Genomic DNA, 11,363 nt, shown 5'->3' on the forward strand with positions numbered 1-11,363 from the left:
AGGAGCATTTGCGGATTTGCCATGCAGTGTATCAAATGTCGCGGAGTTCTACCGAGCCGAAGGAGAGGGTTCTATGGACAAGCTATTCTGGTTGCAGTATGCGGTGCCAGAGCATCCCGTGTCCTTCACCGATCAGCTGAAACAGCTGGTGGAGCTGCATAGGGTGGCCGAACTAGCCATGAAGGATTTCATAATCCGGCTATGGCCAACCGAAGCTATGCCAAGAAGCTACTTCGGACTCGTGAGGAGAATGGTGAATGCCTGTCCTCGGCTGGACGTCGTCAAGCGCTCGGCCTGCATTGAAGGTGCGTGCATGGCCTTCGCCCGTTGCAAGATGTGGTGGGCGAAGATTGACGCCGTCGAGGTGACGAGAGGGCCACGGAGGGCAAGGAACACCGCACACCCGAACGGTATTTTGTAGATGTTTTGGAGGGTTCTCGTCTCCCGGCAGCACAATGTTCGCATGATATTGTATTTGAGTAGATGTATGCGTGTTACCTTTGCCTTGTATTACTGGAACAAAGCCTGTTTTGTAATGTAATATTGTTATGCTTTGAATTGTTTCCTCCTGTGCGGCGGTTTTGTATGTAATCTGAGGGTTGGCCAGTCGTCGGCTTCTGCCCTCACGTAAGTAGTACGGAGGTGTTCGAGATGGAATCTAAACAATCTTGATCCAATTGTATGGTCCTTGAAGGAGTTGTTTAGCGCAATGAACAAGGCAATCAGACTGTACGGCTTAAACACCCTCACTTAGACATAGGAGTTTTATAATAAAGCATGGGTGCAGCCCCTGGTTCGAACCAGGGGGCTGTGAGCATCTGATCGGGAAGTGCCAATCTTTCACATAATGCGGAAAAATATCTCCAATGATTTGTGACCCTCGAATAGCTGACCGGCTCTCGCCGTATCATGATAGTCAGTTTTCGGCTTTCTCTACTGAGGTGCTCATCTGGTCAAGGCCAGGGCACAATCGCAGTAGTTATCCCTTTACTACCCTAGCCGATGTAGTGAAACATAGGGTAGCAAGCACCGGAGCCGGGCAACCCAACTATTGACCAAAGACATGATTCGGAGCCAATGCATATAATGCTAAATTCGGGGGTGCCGAACTTATATTTAGGGATTGTTCGGGCTTTGTTGCCGTATCATGGGGCGATGGGGAGCCCCTGGCAAAGTGTACGACTGCTACGAAATAATAAATATAAAGGAAAACAGATGGAGAACAAAGATAGGGTCCGAAGCCCTTGAACTTGGCTCATGAACTGTTTCCATTATAGTTGGGTTTATGCGTCCAAGTACATTGGTACAAGATAATGCAAAAAGCAACCGGCTATTTGACATGCCATACCCGAAGGCAGATTGCTCGTGGGTCCTGAAAACGGTTAGCCTCTGGGGCTTCCCGTGTACGCATGTGCTCTGTGTCAATCCGGTGTGTTTGTCCTTTGATGGGGTCGTTAATCAGGCCGTTGAAGGAGGCCCCATAGGAGAAACCTGAAACAAGGAAAAAGAGATAATAAAGTTATATGTGTGTCCGGGATCTGTCTGGCCGAACCGTGGATCCGGGATAGCTTGTGCCTCCGTCGATGCCCATGGAATTTTGAGTGCGTAGTTATGGACGCGTGGTATGAATGCCACTACCTCATCGGGATTGGGGTGGAGGACGAATTGCTAATCGAGCTCTTGACGAGCCGCGATGTCCTGTTGCAGTGTGGTCCGGACCCTCTTAATGATGTCCAGGGGCTCGGCGGCCAGATTATGCTGCTGCTTGAGAAGGCCGCTTTGTACCTCTGCTACTAGGGCGGCGGTGTGCTCTTCTGTCCGGAGGGAGCGTTATGTGTTTCCGTTGACTGTTATGACGCCGCACGGACCGGGCATCTTCAGCTTGAGATAGGCATAGTGTGGTATCGCGTTGAATCTAGCAAACACGGTTCGTTCGAGTAATTCTTGGTAAGCACTGCGGAACGGGACGATATCAAAGATTAACTCCTCGCTTCGGAAGTTGTCCGGGGAATCGAAGACCACCTCCAGCGTGGTTGAGCCCATGCAACGGGCCTCAACGCCTGGTATGACTCCTTTAAAGGTAGTCTTTGTGGGTTTGATTCGTGAGGGATTAATGCCCATCTTCGCACGGTATCCTAATAGAGCAGGTTGAGGCTGCTACCGCCGTCCATTAGGACTCGTGTTAGCTGTAATCCATCGATGATTGGGTCGCGGACCAGTGCGGCTGAGCCGCCATGCCGGATACTAGTTGGATGATCTCGACGATCAAAGGTGATCGGGAATGAAGACCACATATTGAATTTTGGGGCGACTGGCTCTACCGCGTAGACGTCCCTAAGTGCTCACTTGCGCTCCCTTTTGGGGATGTGTGTAGCGTATATCATGTTCACCGTTTTGACTTGAGGGGGAATTTCTTCTGCCCTCCGGTGTTCGGCTGCCAGGGCTCTTTGTCCTTGTCCTCACTTTGTGATCCCTTTTCTTTGTTTTCGGCATTTAACTTGCCAGCCTATTTGAAAACCCAACAGTCTCTGTTGGTGTGATTGGCTTGTTTGTCTGGGGTACCATGTATTTGGCACGGACGATCGAGTATGCGATCCAGGCTAGATGGACCCTTGTTGTTCCTTTTGTAGGGCTTCATTCGCTGTCCGGACTTGGATCCGCTGAATCTGGCGTTAACAGTGGTGTCATTGGTGTTGTCGCCATTGCTTCGGCGTTTGTGTCTGTTGCACTAGATCTTTCCGGAGTAGTTCTTGGCCTCGGAAGGGGCTTGTCTCGCTGGCTGTGTTTTTGCTACGAGCCAGCCAGCTGTCCTCTCCCGCGCAAAAGCGGGTCATGAGTGCCGTAAGGGCTGCCATGGACTTCGGCTTATCTTGGCCGAGGTGGCATGCTAGCCATTCGTCATGGATGCTGTGTTTGAAGGCCGCTAGGGCTTCGGCATCCGGACAGTCAATGATCTGGTTCTTTTTGGTTAGGAACCTAGTCCAAAATTTTCTGGCTGATTCTCCAGGTTGTTGAACTATGTGGCTTAAATCATCGGCATCGGGTGGCCGGACATATGTACCTCGGAAGTTGTCAAGAAAGGCCTCTTCCAGGTCCTCCCAGCTGCCGATGGAATTATCGGGCAGGCTATTCAGCCAGTGTCTAGCTGGCCTTTTGAGTTTCAGTGGGAGGTATTTGATGGTGTGGAGGTCGTCTCCCCGGGCCATGTGGATGTGGAGAATAAAGTCCTCAATCCATACTTCGGGGTCGATTGTTCCGTTGTATGATTCAATATTGACTGGCTTGAATCCCTCAGGGAATTCGTGATCCAGCACCTTGTCTGTGAAGCAGAGAGGGTGTGCGCCGCCTCTATATTGGGCCGCATCACGGCGCACCTCCGATGGAGTGCGTCTGTGGTTATCGGCCCGAGTGTGACTAGTCTTGTCACGCCCGAATAGGTAGCCATCATCCCGAGTTGGGAAGTGTCCTCGCGATCCGTAGATTGATCTGGTGTGTTCTGCTCTACTGTCCATCTCCTGCCAAAGGTCGTATGTAAGGTCCCGAGCTGTTCTGTCCCTGTTTTTGCGAGGTAGTGGGGCGGGCTGTTGTTTGGCGTGAGTTGCCGCTTTATCCCGACCGCGGGGTGGTCGGTCCGCCGCACTATCTCGACCGTGTGGTGGCCGGTCTGCATTGCGTGAGGGAGGTATGGGATTAAGTACCTCCTCATCTAACTGAGGTAGCGGTCTATGCTTTGTGTAACTCTTGGTTGGGCGCTTGAGGCCGTATTCTTCAGCTGCCAGGACATCAGTCCACCTGTCAATGAGCAAGTCTTGATCGGCCTGAAGCTACTACTGCTTCTTCTTCAGGCTTCTCGCGGTGGCTATTAGCTGACGCTTGAAGCGCTCCTGCTCGAGGGGTGCCTCAGGCATGATGAAGTCCTCATTGTCGAGGCTCTCATCATCCTCGGAGACTGGACGATAACTATCATCGTCTGGGTCATTGGGCATGGTCTGATTATTAGGGTTATCTTGCCCGTTGTCTTGTTCCTCCTGTTCGGATGCAACCCCGACAGGGTCTTCGTCATTTTCGGCATCGCCTGGAGTGCTATTCTCTCCGGTGCCGGTATTCCCATCGTTTGAGTGACGAGGCTTAGAGCGGCGTTGAGGGCACTGGCGCTTGGACTGTGTCTCGGGAGGTTTATTCGCAACTGGATCTCCTTTGTCATCATCGCTAGCTTTTTTAGGTGTGTCGACCATGTACACATCGTACGAAGAGGTGGCCGTCCAACATCTAGTAAATGGCGGGTTTTGGCCTTGCTCCTGGTCGGCATCTCGTCCATACCGTCGATGTCTTCGGAGCCATAATCGAGCATGCCAGTTAAATCATCGACAGTGGCTATGAAGTGGGTGGCGAGTGGGAAACAAAATTTCCCATCATCAGCCTTTGGCTCGAACCGAACATAGTTCGGCTGTGAGTCCTTCTCTAAGGACAGGTTCTTTAAAGAGTTTAGCACATCACCCAAGGGTGAATGCTGGAAGATGTCTGCGGCGCTAAATTCGAAAATCGATAACCGATCCAGCTCAGTGTCCGTAGGCGTACCCGATTTGGAACTCATAGCTGGAAACGAGTCTGGAGTTCCATTGACGTAGATATTGCGGAGTGCCGAGTCCGTGTGCGGCTCCAACGCCGGGGACACTGTGGGTTCAGATGGCACAATTTTCTCCGGTTCTAAGGTCATTGCAGCAGTAGGGACCATCCGCTGGATGTGATCCGGTGACAGATTTAGGTCATGTTCATCGGAGCGAGGGGGAGCGATCGTTGTAGCCTCAAATCCATTGAAGATCAAGTCTCCACGGATATCCACGACATAGTTCAGGCTTCCAAACCTGACCTGGTGGCCAGGGGCGTAGCTATCGATCTACTCCAGATGGTCAAACGAGTTGGCCCGCAGTACGAAGTCCCCGAACATGAAAATCTGTCTGGGGAGGAAGGTTTCTCCTTGGATAGCGTCGTTGTAGACGATTGAAGGAGCCATCGAACCTTTCGTGGACGGCATAGTGGAACTCTCAATGAAAGCACCAATGTCGGTGTCAAAACCGGCGGATCTCGGGTAGGGCGTCCCAAACTGTGCGTCTAGGATCGATGGTAATAGGAGACAGGGGACACAATGTTTACTCAGGTTCGGGCCCTCTCTATGGAGGTAATACACTACGTCCTGCTTGATTGATGTTGATGAATATGGGTGTTGCAAGAGTTGATCTACCACGAGATCGTGATGGCTAAACCCTAAAAGCCTAGCCTATATGAATATGGTAATGAATGCGTCGTTTCCGGACTATCCCCTGCTACGTCTCTGTCGTATCTACTTTTCCAAACACTTTTGCCCTTGTTTTGGACTCTAACTTGCATGATTTGAATGGAACTAACCCGGACTGACGCTGTTTTCAGCAGAATTACCATGGTGCTATTTATGTGCAGAAACAAACGTTCTCGGAATGACCTGAAACTTCACGGAGTAACTTTTTGGAAAATATAAAAAATACCTACAAAAGATGAAGGCCAGGGGCCCACCACCTGTCCACGAGGGTGGGGGCGCGCCTGCTCCCCTAGGGCGCGCCCCCTACCTCGTGGGCCCCCTGGTGCCTCTCCGACTCCAACTCCAACTCCATATATTGTGTTTCGGGGAGAAAAAAATCAGAGAGAAGAATTCATCGCGTTTTACGATATGGAGCCACCGCCAAGCCCTAAAACCTCTCGGGAGGGCTGATCTGGAGTCCGCTCGGGGCTTCGGAGAGGGGAATCCGTCACCATCGTCATTGTCGGTGTCAAAACCGGCGGATCTCGGGTAGGGGGTCCCGAACAAGCAGTCATGATGAACCCGCCTAGCCGGAGAGTTTGGCTGACAGCCAAAGCTCCCCCGGTAGTAGTACCATCTTTAAAGACGAGACGAGACATCCTTCCTTCTGGCGACGACACAGAGAAACTCTCAATGAAAGCACCAATGTCGGTGTTAAAACCGACGGATCTCGGGTAGGGGGTCCCGAACTGTGTGTCTAAGGTGGATGGTAACAGGAGGCAGGGGACACGATGTTTTACCCAGGTTCGGGCCCTCTTGATGGAGGTAAAACCCTACATCCTGCTTGATTAATGTTGATGATATGGGTAGTACAAGAGTAGATCTACCACGAGATCAGAGAGGCTAAGACCTATAAGCTAGCCTATGGTATGATTGTATGTTGTCCTACGGACTAAAACCCTCCAGTTTATATAGACACCACAGAGGTTAGGGTTACACAAGGTCAGTTACAAAGGAGGAGATACACATATCCGTACTGCCTAGCTTGCCTACCATGCCAAGTAGAGTCCCATCCGGACACGAGACGAAGTCTTCAATCTTGTATCTTCAAAGTCCAACAGTTCGGCCAAAGGATATAGTCCGGCTGTCCGGATACCCCCTAATCCAGGACTCCCTCAGTAGCCCCCGAACCAGGCTTCAATGACGACGAGTCCGGCACGTAGTATTGTCTTCGGCATTGCAAGGTGGGTTCTTCTCCAATTTCCCAGTGTTTGTAAATAGTATTCGGCCCCATAAATGTTGATCCTCTTGGCTTCTGCGCCCAATAAGGGCAATTTCTCATGCATTGAATGAATACGTGGCGCCAGGGCGTTTTTACATTCACCCCCCTAGTCAGATAAATAATTTTTCTATTAAAGGGATTGGGATTCTTAGATCCGATCCACACCATCCTCCCCTCAGCGAGAATCCATCAGAGCGCATTTCGGAAAGATCCATTCCAGCATGGCCGACCTCCGCAGCTCCTCCTCCCGCCCTCGTAGCCCTAAGCTTGGCGATTGGGAGAGGTGTTTAGTCCCACATAGTCGATTGGTTGAACTACAGACCAAAGGGTTTCTTCCTCCGGCATACATGGTGCCCGTTCGAGCCGGGCTCGCCACCTACAATGGCGGGGAGCGAGCGGAGAACTTCCCCTATCCCTCCATGGGGGAACGGGTTTGCCTTGTTCCTTACTTACTAAGGGGACTCGGATTTCCAATTCATCCGTTCCTCCGCGGGCTCCTGGAGTTCTACGGCCTCCAACTACACAATCTCACCCCTGCCTCCATCCTACACATCGTCGGCTACGCTGCTGTCTGTGAGTTGTTCCTGGCCTGCGAGGCTCACTTCGAGCTGTGGAAAAGGCTATTTTGCCTTGTCCCTCGCACACAGAGGGAATCACTTTATCAAGTGGGCGGAGCCGAAGTATGGCGCATCGCCGATACCGGATATCTGTCCGGTACCCCGAAGAAGCCGTCCGAAGACTGGCCTTCAGAATGGTTTTATATGGAGGACGTTCCCCTTCCGTGTTGGGGAACGTAGCAGAAATTCAAAATTTTCCTACGTATCACCAAGATCTATCTATGGAGAGACTAGAAACGAGGGGAGGGAGAGTGCATCTACATACCCTTGTAGATCGCTGAGCGGAAGCGTTCAAGAGAACGGGGTTGATGGAGTCGTACTCGTCGTGATTCAAATCACCGATGATCCTAGCGCCGAACGGACGGCACCTCCGCGTTCAACACACGTACGGAACGGAGACATCTCCATGCCTTGATCCAGCAAGGAGGAGGGAGAGGTTGATGGAGATCCAGCAGCACGACGGCGTGGTGGAAGTAGCGGGATTCCAACAGGGCTTCGCTAAGCGCTGCGGGAGGAGGAAGATGTGTCACGGGAGGGAGAGGGAGGCGCCAGGCCTTAGATTGGTTTGCACCTCCTTTTTCCCCACTATATATAGGGCCAAGGGAGAGGGGGAGGCGCAGCCCTTGCCCCTTCCTCCAAGGAAGGGTGCGGCCAAGGGTGGGGAGGAGTCCATCCTCCCCAAGGCACCTCGGAGCTGCCTTCCCCCTTTAGGACTCTCCCCTTTTTCTCTTCTCTTGGCGCATGGGCCTCTTGGGGCTGGTGCCCTTGGCCCATGTAGGCCAAGGCACATCCCCTACAGCCCATGTGGCCCCCCGGGGCAGGTGGCCCCACCCGGTGGACCCCCGGGACCCTTCCGGTGGTCCCGGTACAATACCGATGACCCCGAAACTTGTCCCGATGGCCGAAATGGCACTTCCTATATATAATTCTTTACCTCCGGACCATTTCGGAAATCCTCGTGACGTCCGGGATCTCATCCGGGACTCCGAACAACATTCGGGTTACCGCATACTAATATCTTCATAACCCTAGCGTCACCGAACCTTAAGTGTGTAGACCCTACGGGTTCGGGAGACATGCAGACATGACCGAGACGTTCTCCGGTCAATAACCAACAGCGGGATCTGGATACCCATGATGGCTCCCACATGTTCCACAATGATCTCATCGTATGAACCACGATGTCAAGGACTTAATCAATCCCGTATACAATTCCCTTTGTCTATCGGTATGTTACTTGCCCGAGATTCGATCGTCGGTATCCATATACCTTGTTCAATCTCGTTACCGGCAAGTCTCTTTACTCGTTCCGTAACACATCATCCCGTGATCAACTCCTTGGTCACATTGCGCATATGATGATGTCCTACCGAGTGGGCCCAGAGATACCTCTCCGTTTACACGGAGTGACAAATCCCAGTCTCGATTCGTGCCAACCCAACAGACACTTTCAGAGATACCTGTAATGCACCTTTATAGTCACCCAGTTACGTTGTGACGTTTGATACACCCAAAGCATTCCTACGGTATCCGGGAGTTGCACAATCTCATGGTCTAAGGAAATGATACTTGACATTAGAAAAGCTATAGCATATGAACTACACGATCTAGTGCTATGCTTAGGATTGGGTCTTGTCCATCACATGATTCTCCTAATGATGTGATCCCGTTATCAACGACATCCAATGTCCATGGTCAGGAAACCGTAACCATCTATTGATCAACGAGCTAGTCAACTAGAGGCTTACTAGGGACATGGTGTTGTCTATGTATCCACACATGTATCTGAGTTTCCTATCAATACAATTATAGCATGGATAATAAACGATTATCATGAACAAGGAAATATAATAATAACCAATTTATTATTGCCTCTAGGGCATATTTCCAACATTCCGGACCCTGTTCGGCAGGGTCTTCCTGAGTTTAACAATGCTCCTCTGAAGAAGCACCAAAGTTGGCACCCACGGAGCCCCCAGGCGGAAGACGACAGAGAAGTCCTCTATCTGATGAACCGGATTAAGGCACTGGCTCAGACAAGATTGACAATAATTGAAGTTATGTCGATCTGCATAATGCGGGGAGTGCAACCACTTCAATATCGTGGGCACCCCTTGTGGTGTTACAACGGGGAGGATGACGCCACCCGCTATGGGCGTAAGGGTCCGGGCGATGCTGTCGCATTAGGCAAAATTCTGTCCGAACTGTTCAAGAGGGAGGAGGAGGAGTTCACCCGCATCAAGGCACGGGACGGATTCTCCATGTACAATCCTCCAAGCTGGGTAAGCTATGTCCCCTTACTTCCATCTTCCCGCGTTTTTCGTTGTAAGTATTCACCTTGCCAATTTACGGAAGGAACTGCGAAAGGCCATAAGGGAGGTCAGCATCCCTTCTCCACAGCCGAAGGACCCGGACCAGGCCCTCGACTCTGGACTCAAAGAAGATCCGGTTATCTCCGTGGAGCTGATAAACCGGCAGTTCTATCAGTAATAGCCGTGTCACTCCATGGATTTATTGCAGCTACGTGGCAGATTTCGGCCATGCTGCGGAGTGTTCGCTTGCACCTATTATTTGACGCGAAGGTCTCGAACACTGTTAACACCGTATTGTTATCCACTGGATGGTGCTCTGTGGTATGTGGGATAAGAAGATCCTCACCACTTTTGGCCACCTGCCGGAGTATCCAACATGCTCTAAGGCTGTGCGTTGGTATTATATCCGCCGTGCTATGAATTTTGTAGGGTCCGTTGAGCCATCCCTCCAGTACGGTTCCTTGCCCTATAGAGGGTTTTTGCTTTTTGGTAGTTAACTCGGGTGTATTATGATAATGCACCTTTTTATTTTGGACTGGGTTTGAGTCCAGGGCCGGATTACCCCAAAAGTTTCTTTCGGTTTTCCAGGCACTTTCCATCACACAGTACTTTCGTACTATGGACGCCAAGTCAGTGAAGCGTGTTATCTCACAGCGATTTATGGCGTTAAGGATTCCCATGTCCGTGCAATTATTGCAGAAAAATAAGATTGCGTCTTCCTCACGATAGTCCTTAACCTTGTTCATCGCAAGGAGGAATCTGGCCCAGTAATGATGTACTGTTTCCTGGGGCTCTTGCCTGATATGGGAAAGGTCGCTTGTGTTTGGGTGGGTGGGTGGAATTGAATCCAAACCCCTACCCGATCTGGGATCCAGGGGCCGAGGAGTTTCCAATTTTGGAAGCTCCAGTTCCGGGATGTTACCCGCTAATCCTGGTCTGTTGTCTGACTCTAAGTTCAGGGATTGGATGTTGTCCTCCCGCGAACGGGCGTCCGACTCAGGGAGCTCGGAAATCCGGACATAGTTGGTCCTCAGGATAGAGGAAAGGTCATCGCATTGTTCCTCCACCATTGCAATATGATGGGTGACCGGTGGAGAGTTAATCTCCCTTTGATCGGGGTTAAGCCCAATCCGATCATAGTCTGTAGCAACTCCCAAGGCGGCGATGCGATCCAAGAGCTCGTTTAAGGAGGAGAGCTCCATTGGATCCATCTGTTCGGCAAGTGCAGATTTGATGTGGAGGCTGTTTTCGATGACCCGAGAATTCATCATCGGCGCGGCGGCCGAACAAGCGGTCATGATGAACCCGCCTAGCCGGAGAGTTTGGCCGACAGCCAAAGCTCCCCCAGTAGTAGTACCGTCTTTAAAGACGAGACGAGACATCCTTCCTTCTGGCAACGACACAGAGGAACTCTCAATGAAAGCACCAATGTCGGTGTCAAAACCGGCGGATCTCGGGTAGGGGGTCCCGAACTATGCGTCTAAGGCGGATGGTAACAGGAGGCAGGGGACACGATGTTTTACCCAGGTTCGGGCCCTCTTGATGGAGGTAAAACCCTACATCCTGCTTGATTAAGTTGATGATATGGGTCGTACAAGAGTAGATCTACCACGAGATCAGAGAGGCTAAGCCCTAGAAGCTAGCCTATGGTATGATTGTATGTTGTCCTACGGACTAAAACCCTCCGGTTTATATCGACACCGGAGAGGTTAGCGTTACACAAGTTCGGTTACAAAGGAGGAGATACACATATCCGTACTGCCTAGCTTGCCTACCACACCAAGTAGAGTCACATCCGGACATGAGACGAAGTCTTCAATCTTGTATCTTCAAAGTCCAACAGTCCGGCCAAAGGATATAGTCCGGCTGTCCGGATA

The 11,363-nt window shown here is 51.2% G+C and overlaps 1 pseudogene; it reads right to left on the minus strand.

Annotated features, from left to right (window-relative positions):
* Positions 1 to 1,330: 1,330 nt before the first annotated feature.
* LOC147970538 (uncharacterized) lies at positions 1,331 to 3,986 on the minus strand (annotated as a pseudogene).
* Positions 3,987 to 11,363: the final 7,377 nt, after the last annotated feature.

This window comes from Triticum urartu, chromosome 5A (genome assembly GCF_056163025.1).
Source record: "Triticum urartu cultivar PI428250 chromosome 5A, HENAU_Tu73, whole genome shotgun sequence".
In the NCBI taxonomy this organism is placed as follows: domain Eukaryota; kingdom Viridiplantae; phylum Streptophyta; class Magnoliopsida; order Poales; family Poaceae; genus Triticum; species Triticum urartu.